At 42.0% G+C, this 18,721-nt stretch overlaps 1 protein-coding gene across 18 annotated transcripts in view; it reads left to right on the forward strand.

Moving 5' to 3' along the window:
• DIAPH2 (diaphanous related formin 2) overlaps positions 1-18,721 on the forward strand; it is a 503,126-nt gene that overhangs the window by 285,693 nt on the left and 198,712 nt on the right. For 7 of the 18 annotated variants that reach the window (XR_014784818.1, XR_014784811.1, XR_014784809.1 and 4 more), the window contains one exon: positions 1-7,925. This exon is cut by the window's left edge. The exons of the other annotated variants lie outside the window; for them this stretch is intronic. The gene's annotated coding sequence lies outside the window, so the exon portion shown is untranslated. Of the gene's footprint in view, positions 7,926-18,721 lie in introns of those variants that run through there. 18 annotated transcript variants of the gene reach the window in all.

Raw genomic sequence — 18,721 nt, forward strand, 5'->3', positions numbered from 1 at the left:
TGGTTCCACTTCACTGAATTATGCCTGTTTGTATGAACTAGTAATTGTGTTAACCTGACTTCCTAGCAAGGCCTTAATGATCTGACAAATGCACAAGTTTGTCAAAGTGCCCTAATTTCACGTAATCCACACAATATCTTAATCTGTTTGTGGGAATAATTTCTACGTTTAGGTATCAAATGCAATGTTGGAATTACCATCAGGTTTCCTATTTATTTCTAACTTTCTGCCATGCTTCATCCTGTAAGTCTCTGAACTTTAGGAGGAGTGGTTTCTTCTTTGATTGCAGACCACCAATTGTATTGAAAATTGGCATTGTTCATAAACAGCCAAATTGTTGTGCAGCAGGCTGGATCAAATTATTTTTCTGATCAATCATGTGGCATTTATTGTAATCATGTTTTTCCCCTTCATATGTTTTGGTGACTACTCCACATTGGAGAGGAAATTAAAGTTTCCCCCAGCTTCACTAAACCTGTTGGCAGCTCTCCAGTTTAGGATGGCACTAATTTGACATCAAGTTCTAATATCAGACTGTTTACCATGACCTTACTAGCTCATTTCCTGGTTATTTCTTTTGCTTGGCATAGAGTCTTGCATGACACAGCCTACTGAGCCATATGTGTGGATAGTTGCTTCCAAAGTTAATGTCAGTTGCTTCCAAAGTAATGTCTCATCTCCTAATGAACATCTTTGGGGTCCGTTAGGTTAAAAAAAATACTTGTCTTATTAGCACTGGGGTAGCAGTTTGCCTTACCACGCAAGTTCTTATTATGAAACAGATTCTCAAATGGCTTATCAGGATATGTGTGAACATTTGTGGATGAACAGGCGGAAAACTTGAGGTGAGTGTGTAGAAATATGCCCTGTGTGACAAAACATGGTCAGTTAAACTGTGTAGATAAGCAATGCACTAACGGACTGAATGTATCCATAATTACTCAGAAGTTAGCAACTCTGAGTTCAATGGGGCTTCCTCCTAGGGAAGTGTATCTAGGATTGCAGCCTAAGAGTTCAAAACTGTTTTTAAACTGTAGTGCAAGAAGTGATAGTTTTTGGCCACAGGGAAAGATACTTGCAAGAAAACAACCTTCCTTATCTCTGGAAACTGAGGCAGACTAAGGCTGTGGCCCTAACCTCGGGCATTTGGATCTAATTTCCATTGAAACAGTGGTTCTTTCTTACAAGTAACTGATAAACATACAGGTGCAACAAATGTAACCTTAATTACATGGGTGATTTTGTTCCACTGTCTGGGTTGTTGCCTTGGTGCAAGTCTTTGTCTCCCCTGCTCTGGCATTGTGAGTTGTTCATTTGTCACATTCCAGAAGAGGAGTCAATGAAGAAGCAAACAGTATCAACATGAAACAATTTGTTACAGCATACAATGACCTTTCCTTTGGGAGCCTCTAGAAAACTGGAGCATGGACCCTTTTCAGTTGCTATCAGGTCTCCTTGAAAGGCAAATTCCTGTAAAATTATGTGTTGAAGGTGGTACTTGGCCTTTCTCTTTGTTCAAAAATCTCGCTCATATAGTTGATGGGAGAATCTAAATGACATGCATATATTTTACCCTTCTGAGGGATACAAGTGCTGCACACAGTAAGCAATACATGCATAGTGTAGACCTGTTAAGCATGGCATAGCCTTGAAAAATGTTTTGAATATGTATTTTGGTTTTATGAGAATTATCACTTTTGTTTATGACCACACAACTTCTTTCTTTAAAATCTCACAGTCTTCCAGTTGCAAAGAAAACTATGACATCATGTTGGTGGTTTGGGGAATCTGGAGGGTGCCTTGTGAGGGCCAAGGTGTCAATTCTGGGTCATAGGTAGCTAAAAGTGCAGGGTATTGGAGATAAAAGTACAGCAGAGTGGAAGTGGTGCTTAAAGGAAAGTACTGTTGCAGTTCTAGCAATAGCTCTGGATAGAAAGCAGACTGGGAAACAGGCAGGGAAAGCTGGGAAGTGTAGGTACTTGGAAAGCAAGGCCAGAATCTGGCCAGCTGCTGAGGGAACCTTCAGTTTTGGTAGGGGCAAGAGAGGCCAATCGGTTGTCTAGGTGGAAATATGTTTGGACCTTGGGAAGATAATATAATTTTTTCAACATTTTCTCTGAAGTCTCGAGTAGCTTGTCACAAGGTGGCCCCTGGTTTTACTCCTGATAGTTCCTCACACAAGGGCTTTGTGGTCTTTTATGCAGCTTGTAAACCCTTTTTGTGGTCCTGGCCCCTCCTGTTCTTGTCCATGCCTGCTAGAGTTATTCCATAGCCAAAATATTTTGACATCTATGAGAATTCAATAAGAATAAATTGTGCACAGTTAGGCACAGTTACAGTTGTTACAAACTATGATGTCAAATTATAATTTGGGTCACTTTAGCAATATTTGGGGAGGGGGTATGCACTACGTTTGTCAAAAGTAAGTGTTGTTGTTGCGGGTTTTCCCCCCCTATGCGTCCCTGTTGTTGAAAGATGATTCCTCCTAAACTGTCTAATCACAGCCTTTCCCTGCCAGTTGCTTTCATTTTGAGTTGGTAGCAGGGAGCATTTTGTACCTGGCCGCCTTCTCATTTGTGTACTTTCTTCACTATTAATTTGAGCCCACTTGGTGGAGTTGCCTGTGCATTAATATTCAGGAGCTCTCGGATGTTCATTGAGCAGGCATGAATCTTGGCTGCTTCATGTGAAAGCAAATGTTTCCCTGATTTAGCATTTGTATTTGAATACATGTTGCATTGCATAGAGTCCTTAGATTGTTTTGAAGGCCAAACTTTGTTATTATTATTTTTGCATTACTTTATATCCTGGATTAATTCCAAATGTTATTTCACAATAGATCAGGGGCATTAACACAAGTTGAGAATTAGAAGCTTCCTTGAGGAATGTTAAAGCATTGCCTTAACTCAGAGCATTTGAAGAACAATATACCCTGAAATTATAGCCCCTGTTTTTGTTGAATGTTTTAAAGTTTCAACACTTCCTAACCAGGACTTTAACATACCAGTAAAAATTAGCTATAAATGTAAACCACAGAGACACTACTTATTCCTATATCTTCAGAATAGCTTTGGCAAATAATTCCTTCCTTCCCCATCCTGTAACATAGAAAGTCACATTCGTAGGTAAGAGCCAAACTACACATTATGGTGAAAATATGTGAATGCATCTTCTTTCTTTTTAATCCCCACCCACCAAGCAGCCCTGGCCCACCCAATCTGGATCAAGATAATGAGAGGAGAAATTTAACTTCCTCCCAACATGTTTTCTCAATGGAAATCACCCCCCAGCCCCTGCTAGTACAAAAACATACATATGTTGCATGTGTGTTGGGGGGGGGGGATTTTCATCTGGAGAAACATGCAGGAAAAATTAAATTCCCTTCCCCATGGTCCTGACTGGGGACACCACAGTCAGGACCATGGGGAGGGGAGATTTAGTTTTCCATCACTATTTTCCTGATGAAAATCCCTTCCCCTCACAACATAAGTATATTTTTGCTATTTTTCAAAATAGCAGGTTGGTAGGGTATTTTCCCTATGGTCTTGACTGGGGACCCCACAGCTGCTGTTGGAAAACAAGGAGATGGAGATACATTTATGAGACTTCTTTGTGACATTGTACAACCCTAAAACTCTTGAGAATAAAAGTCTGCTTTAATATAAAATTAAATGAAGCAACTGGAAGAACCTTTAACATCAGTGTATGAGCATGTCACAACATAATGTACTTTAATACAAGGTGTGAAGGATTGCTGGAACTAATTCCAACCCTCCTGCAAGGTAGGACCGCTCTGGAACTAATTCCAAATCTCCTGTAAGGTAGGACTGGCCAAACCCAGCCTTCAAGTCCCCCAAACCTCCTAGGCCAAGATGTACTGAAATTAGCATGGAGGCTATGGAGAAGGAATCACACCAACTAAAGGTTGGATAAAGGTTTATTTAGGTAAAAAGATGTGGAGGGAAAGGGAAGAATGGAAGTAGCAGATTATACAAGAGGGTGCAAAGCCAGATTACTTAAACCAAAAAACCCTTCATACATAGAGAGCCTTGTAACCACACGCCCAAGCAAAATAGAGCTACTTAGGCTATCCTTAAACATACTTAAGTATGGGCCTCCCAGGATAGTATCAGCCATCAGCAGGTCTGAGAACCACCAGAATGAAGGGAGACGACACATCTTCACCTCAGCCCCCCTTTTAAGGCCCAGTCCTGGCAACCCAGGGCAAATTTCCCTTAGCCAGTCACCAGCTCAGTGGACTGCCACTGCCTCTGAAGAGGCTGAAACTCTCAACCAAACCCAGCTGTTATCATTTCCCCAATTAACAAGTACTGTACCTGGCCTTGAGCAAAGGGTTGAGGAACTTCTAGATAACACCCAATTCCAGGTGGTTACATCAGACATGACAGCATGGCCTAATCTGATGATGGAAAGCAGGCCAACGTTCTTGACACAAGGGTGGACAGAAGATATGTTGGGATCTACTGGTAGATCTCTGAGTGGTTTACAGTAGATTGGCAAGGTTTGTTGCCTCCCAGTTCATTAATAACAGCCAGAAATCAGAACAGTCAAACCAGAACATTTTTTGTGAACTGCCCAGAGAGCTTCGGCTATTGGGCGGTATAGAAATGAAATGAAATAACTAACTAACTAACTAACTAACTAACTATGACCTGGTTTGCACATGGGTGAATTTCCTTGTGGGGCTTCTTCTTGTGGCAGGGGCTGTCATTTCGAATATTCAAGCCGCTATGGGGATGTGCTGTAGCTTGACATTATGCTGATGTTGTAGCAACAAGAAGCCCCTCATGGAAATTTGCTGGCCATGCTTCTCGTTACATACAAACTGGGCTAAAATGACTTTTTCCTCCTAAATTAGGAAATAACCAAACCAAGTGGGGTATCCTGGAGTAGAATTTTGTCTAAAAGAGAACCAAATTCCTAGGCTCAGAATGTGCTTAGAGGTACCCTGTTTAATGTTAAGTCCTTTCACATGGCTCTGGTTGGTGGATCTTGGGGTTCTACTAAAATATGAAGTAGATCTGACAAGCCTGAAGACTTCCCACCCTGCCTTAATACAATTCAGTCTGGATTCCTGTGTAGGCTTGCTTGGGAGAAAGTTGCTTCAAATTAAGTAGCACTTACTTCCAAATAAACCTCCATAAACAATTGGACTGTTAGGGTCACAGTTTGCCAAGGCTTGCCAACCCATTTTAAAAAGTTCTGATAACATTCCAAACTGTAATTTCTACATGGAACGAACACCTCTAATGACAACTATGGAACGAGCACACACCTAGGGACCAGCCATATGTACAGTTGTGTTAGGGAGCAATCCTATGCCCCTAGACAGAGGCCATAGGATAGTTCGGATTCCTGGAGCCGAGGTTGGAGTCAGGAATCTGAGCTCCCTGCCCCCTCCCCCTTGCAACCTGCACAAAGAGAATGCAAAGATGACCTCAGAGAGAAGGGAAGGGAGGTGAGTGGGGAGGGGACTGGGGAGGCTGGTTTATGCTGTATCCCCAGGACTCCTCACCCTTCTTCCCTCCCACCCCACAGAGCCCCAGCTAGATGGGCAAAAAAGCCCACTCATCTCACTCTGCATTGGGATGGTAATAAGCCTCCTTAATGAACAATGTGTTAAAAGAAATTGTTTGTAAGAAGTGGTGGTAGTGGTGGGGATAGTTAGGTTTAGGAATTTGGAGTTAAGATTTAAACCATGATATCACTATAAGAAGATCTGAGGTAATGGGCTGGTTCACATGACATAACAGCCCACCATGGCTTAATTTAGCTGTGGGGCTCGTAGCATGCCTGGCACCCGTCTTACTGTGGCTTGTCATGTTGTGTGATGGCTTGTTGGGAGTGTGCCGCAACCCACCAGCAGCCTATGGGTTCTCTGAGGGTTGCTGCCCACTCCAAAACGTCATGCTGCCTGACATGGCAAGCTGCATCGGTGAAGGCAATTCCACTGGCACATGCAATGGGGGGAATGAGCCACTGTGGCAAAGGAATATTATGGAACATTATGCAAAATAGCAAAAAAGGAATATTATGCTGCCTCCATCGCGTCTGCAGAGTGCTGCCCCAGGAGGCTGTTCCAAGTGGTCCGGAGCCTGGTCGGTCCTGTGGCTCCGGAACCACTGGAGCATTCTAAGGCCTCCTGTGAGGCTTTGGCAAGGCACTTTGCAGATAAAATTGATCAGATTAGGTGTGTTACTCTGCACACTGTGGATACAGTTAGTGAGCAAGAGGCGGCCTGTGGCAAACCGGTTTTGTGGGATCGGTTCCAGCTTCTTCCTCCTGATGAAGTGGACAAGGTGCTTTCATCTGTAAGGCCGACCACCTGCTTACTTGATCCTTGCCCATCTTGGCTCATTATGAGCTGCAGAGAGAGACTGGGTGAGGGGATCAAGGCGGTGGTGAACGCCTCCCTTGAGGAGGGAGTGATGCCATCAGCCCTCAAGGAGGCAGTGATAAGACCGCTCTTAAAGAAGCCCTCTTTGGATCCTCAAGTTCTGAACAACTTTCGCCCAGTCTCAAATCTGCCATTTTTGGGCAAGATGATTGAGCGGGTGGTGGCGGTGCAGTTGAAGGCACACTTGGAAGAAACTGATTATCTAGAGCCATTTCAGTCGGGCTTCAGGCCTGGGCATGGGACAGAAACGGCCTTGGTCGCCTTGGTGGATGATATGAGGAGGGCTCTGGATAGGGGTGAATCCTCCTTCCTTGTTCTCCTCGACCTCTCAGCGGCTTTTGATACCGTTGACCACGGTATCCTCCTGGACCGCCTGGAGGGGTTGGGCATTGGAGACACTGTATTGCGGTGGTTCCGGTCCTTCCTCTCCGGCAGGTACCAGAGGGTAGCACTGGGAGAGGAGGTTTCGGACCCGTGGCCACTTACTTGTGGGGTGCCACAGGGTTCCATCCTCTCCCCGATGCTATTTAACATCTATATGAAGCCACTGGGGGCTATCATCAGAAGGTTTGGGGTGCAGTGTCATCAATATGTGGATGACACGCAGCTCTACCTCTCATTCAAATCTTCACCAAGGTTGGCCGTAGAATCCCTGTCCAAATGTCTGGAGACGGTGAGTGGCTGGATGGGGAGGAATAAGCTGAAGCTGAACCCTGACAAGACCGAGGTACTTTTGGTGGGAGACAAGAGGAGGCTGGGGGATGTTGACCTGGTGTTGAATGGGGTACGGCTACCCTTGAAAGACCAGGTCCGCAGCCTGGGGGTCATTTTGGACTCCCAGCTGTCCATGGAGGCTCAGGTGTCAGCTGTGAGCCGGACAGCGCTGTATCAACTCCATCTGATACAGCGGCTGTGCCCCTTCCTTCCCGACCATCTGCTCCCATCGGTAGTACATGCCCTGGTCTCCTCTCGTTTAGACTACTGTAATGCGCTGTACGTGGGGTTACCCTTGAAGACGGTTCGGAAGCTGCAGCTGGTACAGAACGCGGCGGCTCGCCTGATTAAAGGCAACCGCCGGCGAGATCACATCACTCCAGTTCTGAAGGAGTTGCACTGGTTACCAGTTGTTTTCCGGGCCAAATTCAAGGTGTTGGTTTTGACCTTTAAAACCCTATATGGTTGCGGCCCAGCCTATCTTAAGGAGCGCCTCCAGCAACACCAGACAGGCCGCTTAACAAGATCAGCCTCAGATGGCCTTCTCTCTATCCCATCAGCCAGGACAGCTAGACTGGTGGGGACGAGGGAGAGGGCCTTCTCTGTGGTGGCCCCCACTCTGTGGAACTCCCTCCCTAGGGAACTCCATCATGCCCCCTCTTTAATGAGCTTCCGTCGTGCATTAAAAACGTGGTTGTTCAGGCAGGCATTTGGGGTGGGTTAGGGTATTTAAAAAAAAAAAAATTATGGTAAAATTTTATTGTTTTAAATTGTTTTATGGTGGGTTGTACATCGCCCAGAGTGGCTGGGTGACCAGTCAGATGGGCGATTAATAAATTTAATAAATAAATAAAAAAAAATAAATTTCCCCCACTGTGTTCGTGTGAACCCAGTCAATCTATGTAAAGCATTCTGGGCACTTTAAACTCATATAATATGTGTGTGTGTGGACGCACACGCACTTGCATGCTTGTGTTTGTGTGGCACAGGGCAGATGGATTTCTGCAAGGGGCAGGGTGCAGGTCACCCCCCCCCCCCGCCCACACACACACACACACACACACACACCTTCTACTCAAGATTTATTCATGTATTTTTTGTTAATGAAAGAGCTAGATAGCCAAGGTCTTATTTCATACTAACATAGCATATGTCAATGGTTGTCCTTTGCTTGTGTTTTACTTTGTTATTATAATAGCAAGCTACTCTTTAAAGAGTAATATTTATTCATACTATTATTTCCCTCCACTACTGCATTTTGCTGTTTGTAGCCACAGTTATTTATGCTCTGCAATAGTTATGAGCATTTTCATTGGAAAGCTACTCTACTCAAAGTTGTAGACCTTTCTCTCTCTCTCCTTTTCCTTCCCTACCACTGGCAGCACACATGATTAATAGCCATCCAGTTGTGCTGTTGTGTTTACCATCAAATATGCAGTAAATTAATAAAGCATAGATATTACTTGGCTCTAAAATGAATTATTTCTAATTGCAGCTCTAGCAGAATTATTATATTAGCAGAATTATTGTACAGTGCTATGTTATTATGTGTTGCCATTTCCAAGCAGAAGAAATGATGATGTCTAACTGTTCTCTTTTCATTGAGTTCTCTTCCTTCTTCATTGTTCCTTCCAGCTACTAAAGAAAACTGCTGTAAATTTGCAGAGTATCTCTGGATTTAATAGTTTACACAAAGCCAGAAGACAGACTTGGGAGATGCATATTGCAAAGTGATTGTCCTCCTTTAATAGTAGCACCATGTCATCTTACAACTGCTCCCAAGTGTGTTTAATTCATAATGGGATCACTGTGCATCAGTTTTTAAAAACACTTGCAAAACATCATTTCCTATAGAACATCATGAAGTACATTATGTGAAAGATAAAAGTTTAAATTTCCTTCATATGTTCCCTTTAAATTAGTTCTATCATCAGTTCTCTGGAAGCTGTTCATTTGTCGCCTTCCTCTTCATTTCAATGATGGTGCCAGTTTATACCATCAGTTTAGTCTCTAGTCTTTCACTCTGTGCTGACAGTGGTAGGCTGCCTGCTATGAAGAATGCCCCATCTTTCCCCCCACGTTATTCCATTCATATCTTCATTGTCCACAGGTTTTATAGAGCACTGTATTCTTTGTTCCACTTAATTTAGAAACCAGGATAACTTTGACCAGCTTCCTACATTTTTAATTATGCTTTAAGAGTCTCTAAATGTAAGTTGAGAGCTCCTGACCAAGGCATGTTAGCTAACTCCACTTTATCACTTGTAGGAGATAACCAGTGGTAATTGGTAATGAGAGAAGAATCCTTTCTTTGCTTTTATGGATGCATCTATAGGAGGTCAACAAGTGTGCTTTGTAGGTCTCCCCTTTTAGAACCACATCCTATTGAAGAACTGAAAATGTTGTAAAATTTGATAACATATGGAAGGCAATAGCATGCACATACACACCGTTTTTGTTTCAAATGTCTGAAATGTATATACATTTTCTGCATCTTCAACACTGTCCAGGGCAGTTTACACACACAGTAGAAACTCCTCCTTTTTTACTCTTGTTCTATATGCATTGCAATCATCACATTTGATTTGATTTATATAGAAGATATTTGTGTTTCACATCACCTGAAGACCTATTGGGCATATGGCAAATAATAATGTCTTTTTATCTTTGTAACCTGCCTTGGCAGCCTTTTCCACTAAAGGGCAGGATAAAAATGCTATAAAATAAATACGTAAATAATAAACATTAGAGATAAATAAATGAAATCGTCCCTCCCCAATCCTCCATGTTGGGCTCTCCAACTATTTGTTTTCCTGTTCATTCTCTCTCCCCACCCCCACCAAATTTTGAGAAGCACCCATTTTCTGTTGTTTGCTGGAATGCAGTTCTATGACTGTTGCAGGTATAGTCAGACAACTGGCAGGTGGATGAGGTGTCAGTAGGGAGTTGTGGGAAGGAGATATTCTCTTCCCTCTCAGGATTGACTTATGTCTTCTTTCACCATATATGATTATATCCTGTTGGTTCCAAGGCAGCCCTTTGATTCAGGAGCATTGGGATATTGTCACTATTGTGAGTGAGGCTTGAACAATGGTGTAACAAATCCAACCTTCTCCCTTCTCTCTTTTCTGGAAATATATTTTAACAAAGAATATTGCCAGGCAATCTACATTTGTACAACCCTTCCAGGCTAACTCAACTTGTGTAAAAGAGGTACTGTAGAAATCACCTGGGAGGATGCATGAGCAGGTCCTCCCAAGCGATTGATTAGACAGTTTCAAGACAGGCCTTTCTGAGAACTGCCCAGCCTCATAAAAATACTGTGGGTCTTTGAGATTTTCCTTTGTGTCCAGCTGGTCCAGTTGGCAAAGAGTGAAGCCAACCCTGACTTAGCGCCCAGGTGTGTCTTCTCCCTTCCCCCACCTGAAAACTCTTTTGGGGAATGATTCTTAGGTTCCTGATAAGTTTTAGTTAGCTAATGTTAATGGGTTTTTTCAAAGCAACTGACTATTTCATAACTACTCTTCACTTGGTTCTTTAAGAAATACATTGGATTTGAAACCAAAGTTGATTTGATTCTCTTGCATAGCCTGAACATTAGCCTACCCATGCACTGGGCTGCTTGGCAAGTTTGCTAGCGTGGTTCTTAATGAGTTTAAAGGAAGCTCTGAAACAGGGATCTATCTTTCTCCACATATAAAAGTCATAGGTCTGTATTGTCATATAGGCAGATTAAAGGACATTAAAAATAGATGTGAGTGGTGGCAGCACTACCTCAGAGGAATACAGACAAGAGAATGTCTTACAGCCTGTTGTCACAGATGCAAATAGTTGTGAGAAGAGAGACATAAGAAGACAGATGCAGCCTATCACCTTCCATTCTGTATGGGTTTTCCAGTCTGTTGTAGGTAAGAGCTTATGGATTTGCTTGCTCAATTGCAGACATATTGAACATTATATCAATAATATTCATTTTCTTTATAGAGTACATGTTTAGAGTGCTTAAACTGTTTCACTATGTTGTTATTTTAATGATATGTGCAGAAAGCAATCCTGTAAGGTTGGTCCACATATTTGTCTCCATATTAAAGATGTGAGGTTCAATTCACAGATAACCTGAGAAATGAATGAGCAGTTTTGAGTTTGTAGCCCAGCTGTTAAGCTTTATGACTTTCAAACAACAGTTGTGCCTTTTCCAATTAAAAACACAGTACAACTCCATTAAAATTAATGGATGGTGGATTAATAATAGTATAATATTAATAATGTTGCTAAAGATGTGCATGATAGTACTAATGTTGTAAAGGTGTGTATTAATCTGAATGCCTATCTTAAAGATCTGTTTTAAGTCTAGTGATGTTTTAACCAATGTAACAATTTACTGTCTCTTTTACTTTTGCCAGTCACCTAATACTTTGAAAGGCACTGTGGGTGGTGTCAAGAAAAGGCTCATTCAGTTATTGTCTAGACCAGAGCTTTCCAAACTTTTCATGTTGGTGACACACTTTTTAGACATGCATCATTTCGCGACACAGTAATTCAGTTTTACTAGCAAACCAGAGGTTAAACTAACCCATTATAAGAGATAACGGACACATACATAAATTGTAATAACGAAATGTATGGGGACACAACACATCTCATGAAAATATTTCATTTATATTTTTAAAAATATATGATTTGTAAGATAATAATGTACATTGTTGTCATTTATGAGTAACCGTATGTAAATATGTTCAAGAGAAACGCCAGGTTGGATGAATCACACATTGGAATTAAGTTTGCCGGGAAAATTATCAACAACCTCAGATACTCAGACGATACCATCCTAATGGCAGAAAGCGAAGAGGATCTAAAGAGCCTCTTGTTGAGGGTGAAAGTGGAGAGTGCTAAAATCATGGCATCTGGCCCCATCACTTCCTGGCATATAGAAGGGGAAGAAATGGAAGCAGTGACAGATTTTATTTTCTTGGGCTCCAAGATCACCGCAGACGGTGACTATAGCCATGAAATTAAAAGACGCTTGCTCCTGGGGAGGAAAGCTATGGCCAACCTAGACAGCATAGTAAGAAGCAGAGATATCACCTTGCCGACAAAGGTCCGTATAATCAAAGCTATGGTTTTCCCAGTAGTAACGTATGGCTGTGAGAGCTAGACTATAAGGAAGGCTGAGTGCCGAAGAATTGATGCTTTCGAACTGTGGTGCTGGAGGTCAAATCAGTCCATCCTAAAGGAAATCAACCCTGAGTGCTCATTGGAAGGACAGATACTGAAGCTGAAGCTCCAATATTTTGGCCACCTAATGCGAAGAGAAAACTCCCTGGAAAAGACCCTGATGCTGGGCAAGACTGAAGGCAAAAGGAGAAGGGGATGGCAGAGGATGAGATGGCTAGATAGCATCACCGATGCAATGAATATGAACTTGAGCACACTCCAGGAGAGAGCGGAGGACAGGAAGGCCTGGCATGCTATGGTCCATGGGGTCACGAAGAGTCGGACACGACTTAACGACTGAACAACCAAATGAGGTTGATGGGATGAACACAGCTTTTCAATATTTGGTGGAATATTAGATAAAGACACTCACATTTCGTCATCAAGCATTTTTAAGCTTCCACGTTTCAGTGTCAAGGATTGTTTTCATTACCAGAAAACAAGGGGACAAGGATTGTTTTAATTACCAGAAAATGTGAACCCCAGTTTCATATAATCTTTATTGTATAAACGAGGCTTGGAAATTTTTCCCTTCCACTTCTTACATACTAATACAGGCCGTTCAACAGTTGATTCTTGCGTAGTTTCCTCTATAGCGGCTACATTTTGTTCATCACAAACGTCATCTTCACCAGCTTTCCTTCTTAATTGGAAACATATCCATTTTATGGGTAATTCAACAGCAATTTAATGATTAAATCTATGCGAATTTATTTTTAGGTTTTAGCATTAACTAAATATGAAAATAACAGGACTGTTTTTAGCGCTTATCTTTCTCTGTTTTTTCTTATGAAAATAACAGCACCTGTGCTCCACTCCCAGAGTGATAAAGTGAGATAAAGATAGGAATCAGGACCAGGAGAAAATGTGAAAAATAAACAAAATTAACTAAAGTATTTACAATACTATTAGGACACATAGGTCCAGGTAGGAGCTCAGCTGCAAAAACACATGAAGTAGAGAAGCAAAAGTCCAACAAAAGTGGTGTAAATATATATGTCTCACGACAAGGCTATATTACTGCAAATATTTGCAATGTCCAGAGTCCAGTTCCAGCACTCTCCAGCGGTACACTGCCGGTGGGTGTTCAATCCATGATTACAGCAGAGTAAAAATACAAATAAATGGCAGAAATCAAATTATAAGTGCCACGTGGTGGGTGGCTTGCTTTTTGCCACATTGGGTTTGGGAGGATGGCCTCTCTTCAGCCAGCAGCAGGTTGGGTGATAGCCTGCAGCTGCGCTTGCCTGGGTGATTGGGAGCACGCTGATTCCGAGGCTTCTGGCCTCCACTGAGCTCTGTTCCGATTGGCCAAGATGGCGGATGGCCCGCTCGGTGCATTCCCAGTCCAGGACCTCCGGGGGACTCCGCTCAGCACAGCTGAGAGTTGTGGGTCATGTAAATCACAACTAATCGCTCTGTTAAAGGAGTATCCAACGAGAATTCCAAATCCTCCACACTCCTCATGCAGCCAGCATTACCACATTCCTCGCCGTACCGCTGCTAAGCCTTAGCTGCTTTAACATTAGCTGCTTTAGGAAGTTCCGGGGGAGGGGCCAAGGGAAGCAAACACGAGTAAGGGAGCTCCGCAGTGCCCTTCTGCACAATAATCTGCATTTCGCGCAACACACCTACACACTGCCGCCGACACACTAATGTGTCACGGCGCACAGTTTGGAAAGCTCTGGTCTAGACAGTGGACTGCCATCCAAAACTGGAAGACCACATATGCAGGCAGAGACAGATAATTTCAGTTGCTTTTATAAATGTAGCTTGGCTGGTTATGTTCAGAGGACTTCATTCAGAATATAGGAAAATTAAATAAGTATCTGCCGTTTATTACACACACACACACATGCTATCACAAAATCATCTAAGTCACTTTTTTCAAGTGCATTGCTTCATGGATTGTAAAATGTAACAACTGTCTTTTGATCCATATGTCATAAAGTGTATAACAACACCTGTTTACCTGGAACAACCTTGTAACAGCTGTAAAAACCCAGTGATTCCATCTCTGCATTTCTAAATTTCTGTCAAGCAGCTGGTTTTCACTAACCTAAAGCCAGCTATAGGTTGGTTGATTATTTAATTTTATTTTAGAAGGAAAACAAAAACCATGTACTGTCATTCCTTAAAAGTTCAAGGCAGGTAACAATCATAAAATACAATAAATCATCAAAACAAAAAGAATAATTATATAGTAGCTAAAACCAACAAAAATGCATATAATTCAGCATCAAAAACAATCAAGATATCAATTCAGGACAACAAAAAAACAGCCTACATGAAAAAGAATTATGTATGGACATATTTCAAAAATAGTAGAGTGAGCAAAATGACAACAGAATTAAACAAACAAACAAACCTTACAGCCCAAAAGCTTTCCTGAAAAGGAAGGTCTTTACTTTATGGCAGAAGGCCATTAAAGAGGGAGCAAGAGAGGGAATTCCAGAGGGAGGGAATTCCAGAGCCTGGGTGCGTTCACAGAGAAGGCCCCCTCTCCAGTTCAACCAGATGTGCGTATGTTGTGCTAAGGCAGTCTCCCCCAACCTGGTACCCTCCAGATATTTTGGACTACAACTGCCAGGATTCTTGACCATTGGCTATGTTGGCTGGGTCTGATGGGAACTGATGTCCAAAACACCCGGAGAGCACCTGGTTGGGGAACACTGTGCTAAGGTCATGTTGGCAACGGATCATCTTTAGAGTGTAATATTACAAGCTGATATTAAACATAGATCCATATACAACCGAATTGTCAGATACAATTCTTTAAATGTTAATTACTTCTCACAGTTCTTTACACAACTTCCTCTTGCTGAATGCTTTGCATGCTCACCTGACAATTGGTTTTCACTTCCCATATAATAAGCAGAGAAGGTAATAGTTTGGAATTGAAGTAGGTTCAGTAAGAAGTGAGTGAACAAGTGAGAGTCCCCTGTTGTTCCTCCACAAAGAGTGGGCGGGGCGGAGGGGAAGGATCCTAATGCAGCAAATACATGACATTTGGAATGGCAGTTCCTTGATAGTTGAATCAGTCTGTTAATCAAAGCCTCACTTGCCTATTCCTTAGCAGACAACAGAGATAATATCATTATAGATGCATTTCTATATCTTATGGTGTAGGTTTTTGCAGCTTGTGCTAGCCCAGTGAGGTTTTTGTTTATATTTTCTTTTAACCGCTCAGAACCATGCTGTATTGTTGTTTATTGCTTTTTCATTCTTCCTGGAGAGAGCTCAGAGCAACACACATGGTTCCCACCTGTGAGGTAGGTTCAGCTGAGGGAGGTAGTGACTTGCCCAAGGTAATTGAGTAAGCTTTGTGGCTGAGCAGAGGTCTGAACTCAGGTCTCCCTAGTCTAATTTCAGCAGCCTAACACAACATCCTAAACTGCTTTTGAAACTCTCTTGAGATGTAGGCATGATATAAGGTGGGGTGAGCCTCTATTTTGAGGAAATACAAGTTCAAAACATGTTTAGTCTCATGGAACTAGTTTCATACTCCCCCCCCCCACCCTTTTTAAGCTGAAAACTTGATAGCAGGTTAAAATTAAGAAGGGGATTGTTTTTGTTTTTCTTGAAATGGCTTGATATAATTCTTCAGGTTAAACTAAAACAACTTTAAATGTGTGCTCCATTGTTTTCCCTCTGAACACTAATTTTAGGAGCTGCTGCCATTTCCACTGAGATAGCAGTTAACACGAAAGTGGCTGGTAGTGGCTACTTGGCATGATGGCTATGTATTCTCTTCAGTATCAAAATTAGTATGGCTCTGTATGCCAATTGCTGGGGAATATTAATGGGAGGATGCTGTTACACTCATATCCTGCTTTGTAGGCCTCCCCTAGGCATCTGGCTAGCCACTGAGTGAACAGAGTGCTGGACTAGATAAGTCACATCCCAACTATGAGATAACACAACTCTGGTGCATACCTTAGTATAAATACATCCTGTGTCTATATATCTATCAATTTATCTAGTGTATGTCTCTCTGTATAATGTGTGTATCTATACGTCAGATATATAGATACAAAGACATAGGAAATCGTTTGTTAAATCTTTGGTGCATCTCCAGACAAATGTTGGCAGAAATATGGAGGTGCCCAGGAAAATGTGCCACTGGGTGAGTTGCCTTGATTCTGGGTGCAGCATACACTGAACATCAATGTGTCCAGGGCTAAAGCCACCACTTTAATACCATCATGCAGCCTGCTATTGGCTAAGGAACTCAAGTTACATTTTGTGGAATCTTTTTAATTAAATGATGCATTTATTGAATTTCGAGCAGAAGAATAGGAAATGTATGCCTTAATTATTCTCTTAATAAAATGTTAACCTTTAGTTGCATTCACATTGTTATAGAAGTTTAACTTCTGTATGAAATCACTTCCTTCCACTTCAGGTGACAGTTACACAATTTGTAACTAAAACTGTTGTGAAGGTCAAGTAGATCTTGGGTTGATTTCCAATCCTCTTCAATTACTAATAAAAAGGTATAGTGTGCTCATTATAACTGAATAGTGGCACTTGGAACAATGTTACGTGTCCCTTGCTTAATTTTAGTTCATTAAACAGAACGCACAGTAATATTCAACCAACAGCATTGAAGAAGTTCCTGTGGAACAATTATCACTACTGCCAACTACCCTCCCCCATTTAATTGTGTAAGCTGTTTTTCAGAAGTTTTGTTCTGACTCTCAGTTACCTTTGCTAGTAGGATTAGGCCCTTATAACATTTTAAGTACAAATGCCATTGCTCTGCCTTTCACATGTTAGGCTTCTCTACTTGTACTCAAAACAGCTCCAGTAATGCAGCTTCATAGGATTAGAGCGACAACTCCCAGAATTGTCTGTGCAGTTTATGTGTCTTGTATTTGTACCTCAACATTCGGATGCTCAGTGTCATGTATAAACTGCTGGTGTCTGCACATACAATATTAGCATGTTAAGGATCCATGGCCTTGGAAATATATGATGGTGATTTGCTAATGATGCATGTTCATATGCTAGCAACGCATATAAATTATATATGCTACATAATTTATATGTGACACTGAGCATATGGGACTCTGTATAGATACATTTAAACATATTGATATATGCTTTACATACAAGGGCACAATGGTATCGAGATAGATTCTGAAGTTGGAGGTGACCACTTATCCAATGCGGGGCAGCTAAAGCACGGAGGAGAGGATTCTCTCCATGTCCCAGCTGCCCTGCAGTTTGCCTTAGATGCCAACTTCAGACGTCTAAGCGTGGCTTTCGGGGAGGGGGCAGGAACGGGCCTGGAGACCACATAGGAAGCTGTCTAAAACAGCTTCCGTGGTCTCATCCCTGCCCCTGGGAATCCCTCATTTTCGCCCTTTCCATGCTATGACAAGGAGCGGGGGGGAGCACGGTTTCCCTGCTCCGAGCTCATAGCTCTGTCTACGAGCTCAGGCAGGAAACCAAAAAATCATATCTCCCCCAGATGCTGTCTAGGGCACATAGGATTGCTTTCTCAATGCCTCATTTAAACTGGGACCAAAGTGCGACTGGACTTGCTTAAACAGGTGCTTTGTCTCTACACAGTAGAAGTTCAGGAGTATGTTTCTTGCACAGTTGTTTAGAGTATCTCTATGTAGTTCAGCCTTTATGGCTGGCATGAATTCCTATTTGATAAAACCTGACATTCTTGCAATAGTTTTTGCTATTGCCTGTTTTAAAGCAGGACTTAATTTTAAAAAAACTTCACTAATTTTATCAGAATATTTCAACTGCAGTCTGTTTTACTGTACAGACATCAAACTGGAAACTTTTTTAAAAAATATGATAAGTATCCCCAGGTTATCACATGTTAATAACAAAAGTTTGATCCTAGGAGGGATTGTTTCTCAGTATAACTGTCTGGAGATTGTGAATTTACTGTGGTGATTCTCCACCAGTCTCCTTAAATATTTATTTATTCTTTGCTGAGTCCTATAATATGAAACACCGATGCAATGAATATGGACTTGAGCACACTCCGGGAGAGAGCGCAGGACAGGAAGGCCTGGTGTGCTATGGTCCATGGGGTCACGAAGAGTCGGACACGACTGAACGACTGAACAACAACAACAATAATATGAAAATCAGTTCTTCATGATAAGCACAGAACTTTGCTTCTGGTCTCATGGGTAAAAAATTGTATTTGTATAGATGGTGTTTCAGTCTCATAACATACAGTGCTGTCTGTTTTGCTCATCTTTGGACCTATGCTTCACAGGTCCAGTATTCTAGTCTTCCGCACATTTATCAAGATCAGCCTCAAGGAGCACAAGTCAAGTAGTGCTACGCTTCAACAACCAGAAGTTTTGCAGGAAGCACAGTTGGGTCAAGCAGGTATGAAGC

The sequence above is a fragment of the Heloderma suspectum genome, chromosome 9, assembly GCF_057233095.1.
Source record: "Heloderma suspectum isolate Gila_16-S chromosome 9, 16-S_ref, whole genome shotgun sequence".
Taxonomy (NCBI): domain Eukaryota; kingdom Metazoa; phylum Chordata; class Lepidosauria; order Squamata; family Helodermatidae; genus Heloderma; species Heloderma suspectum.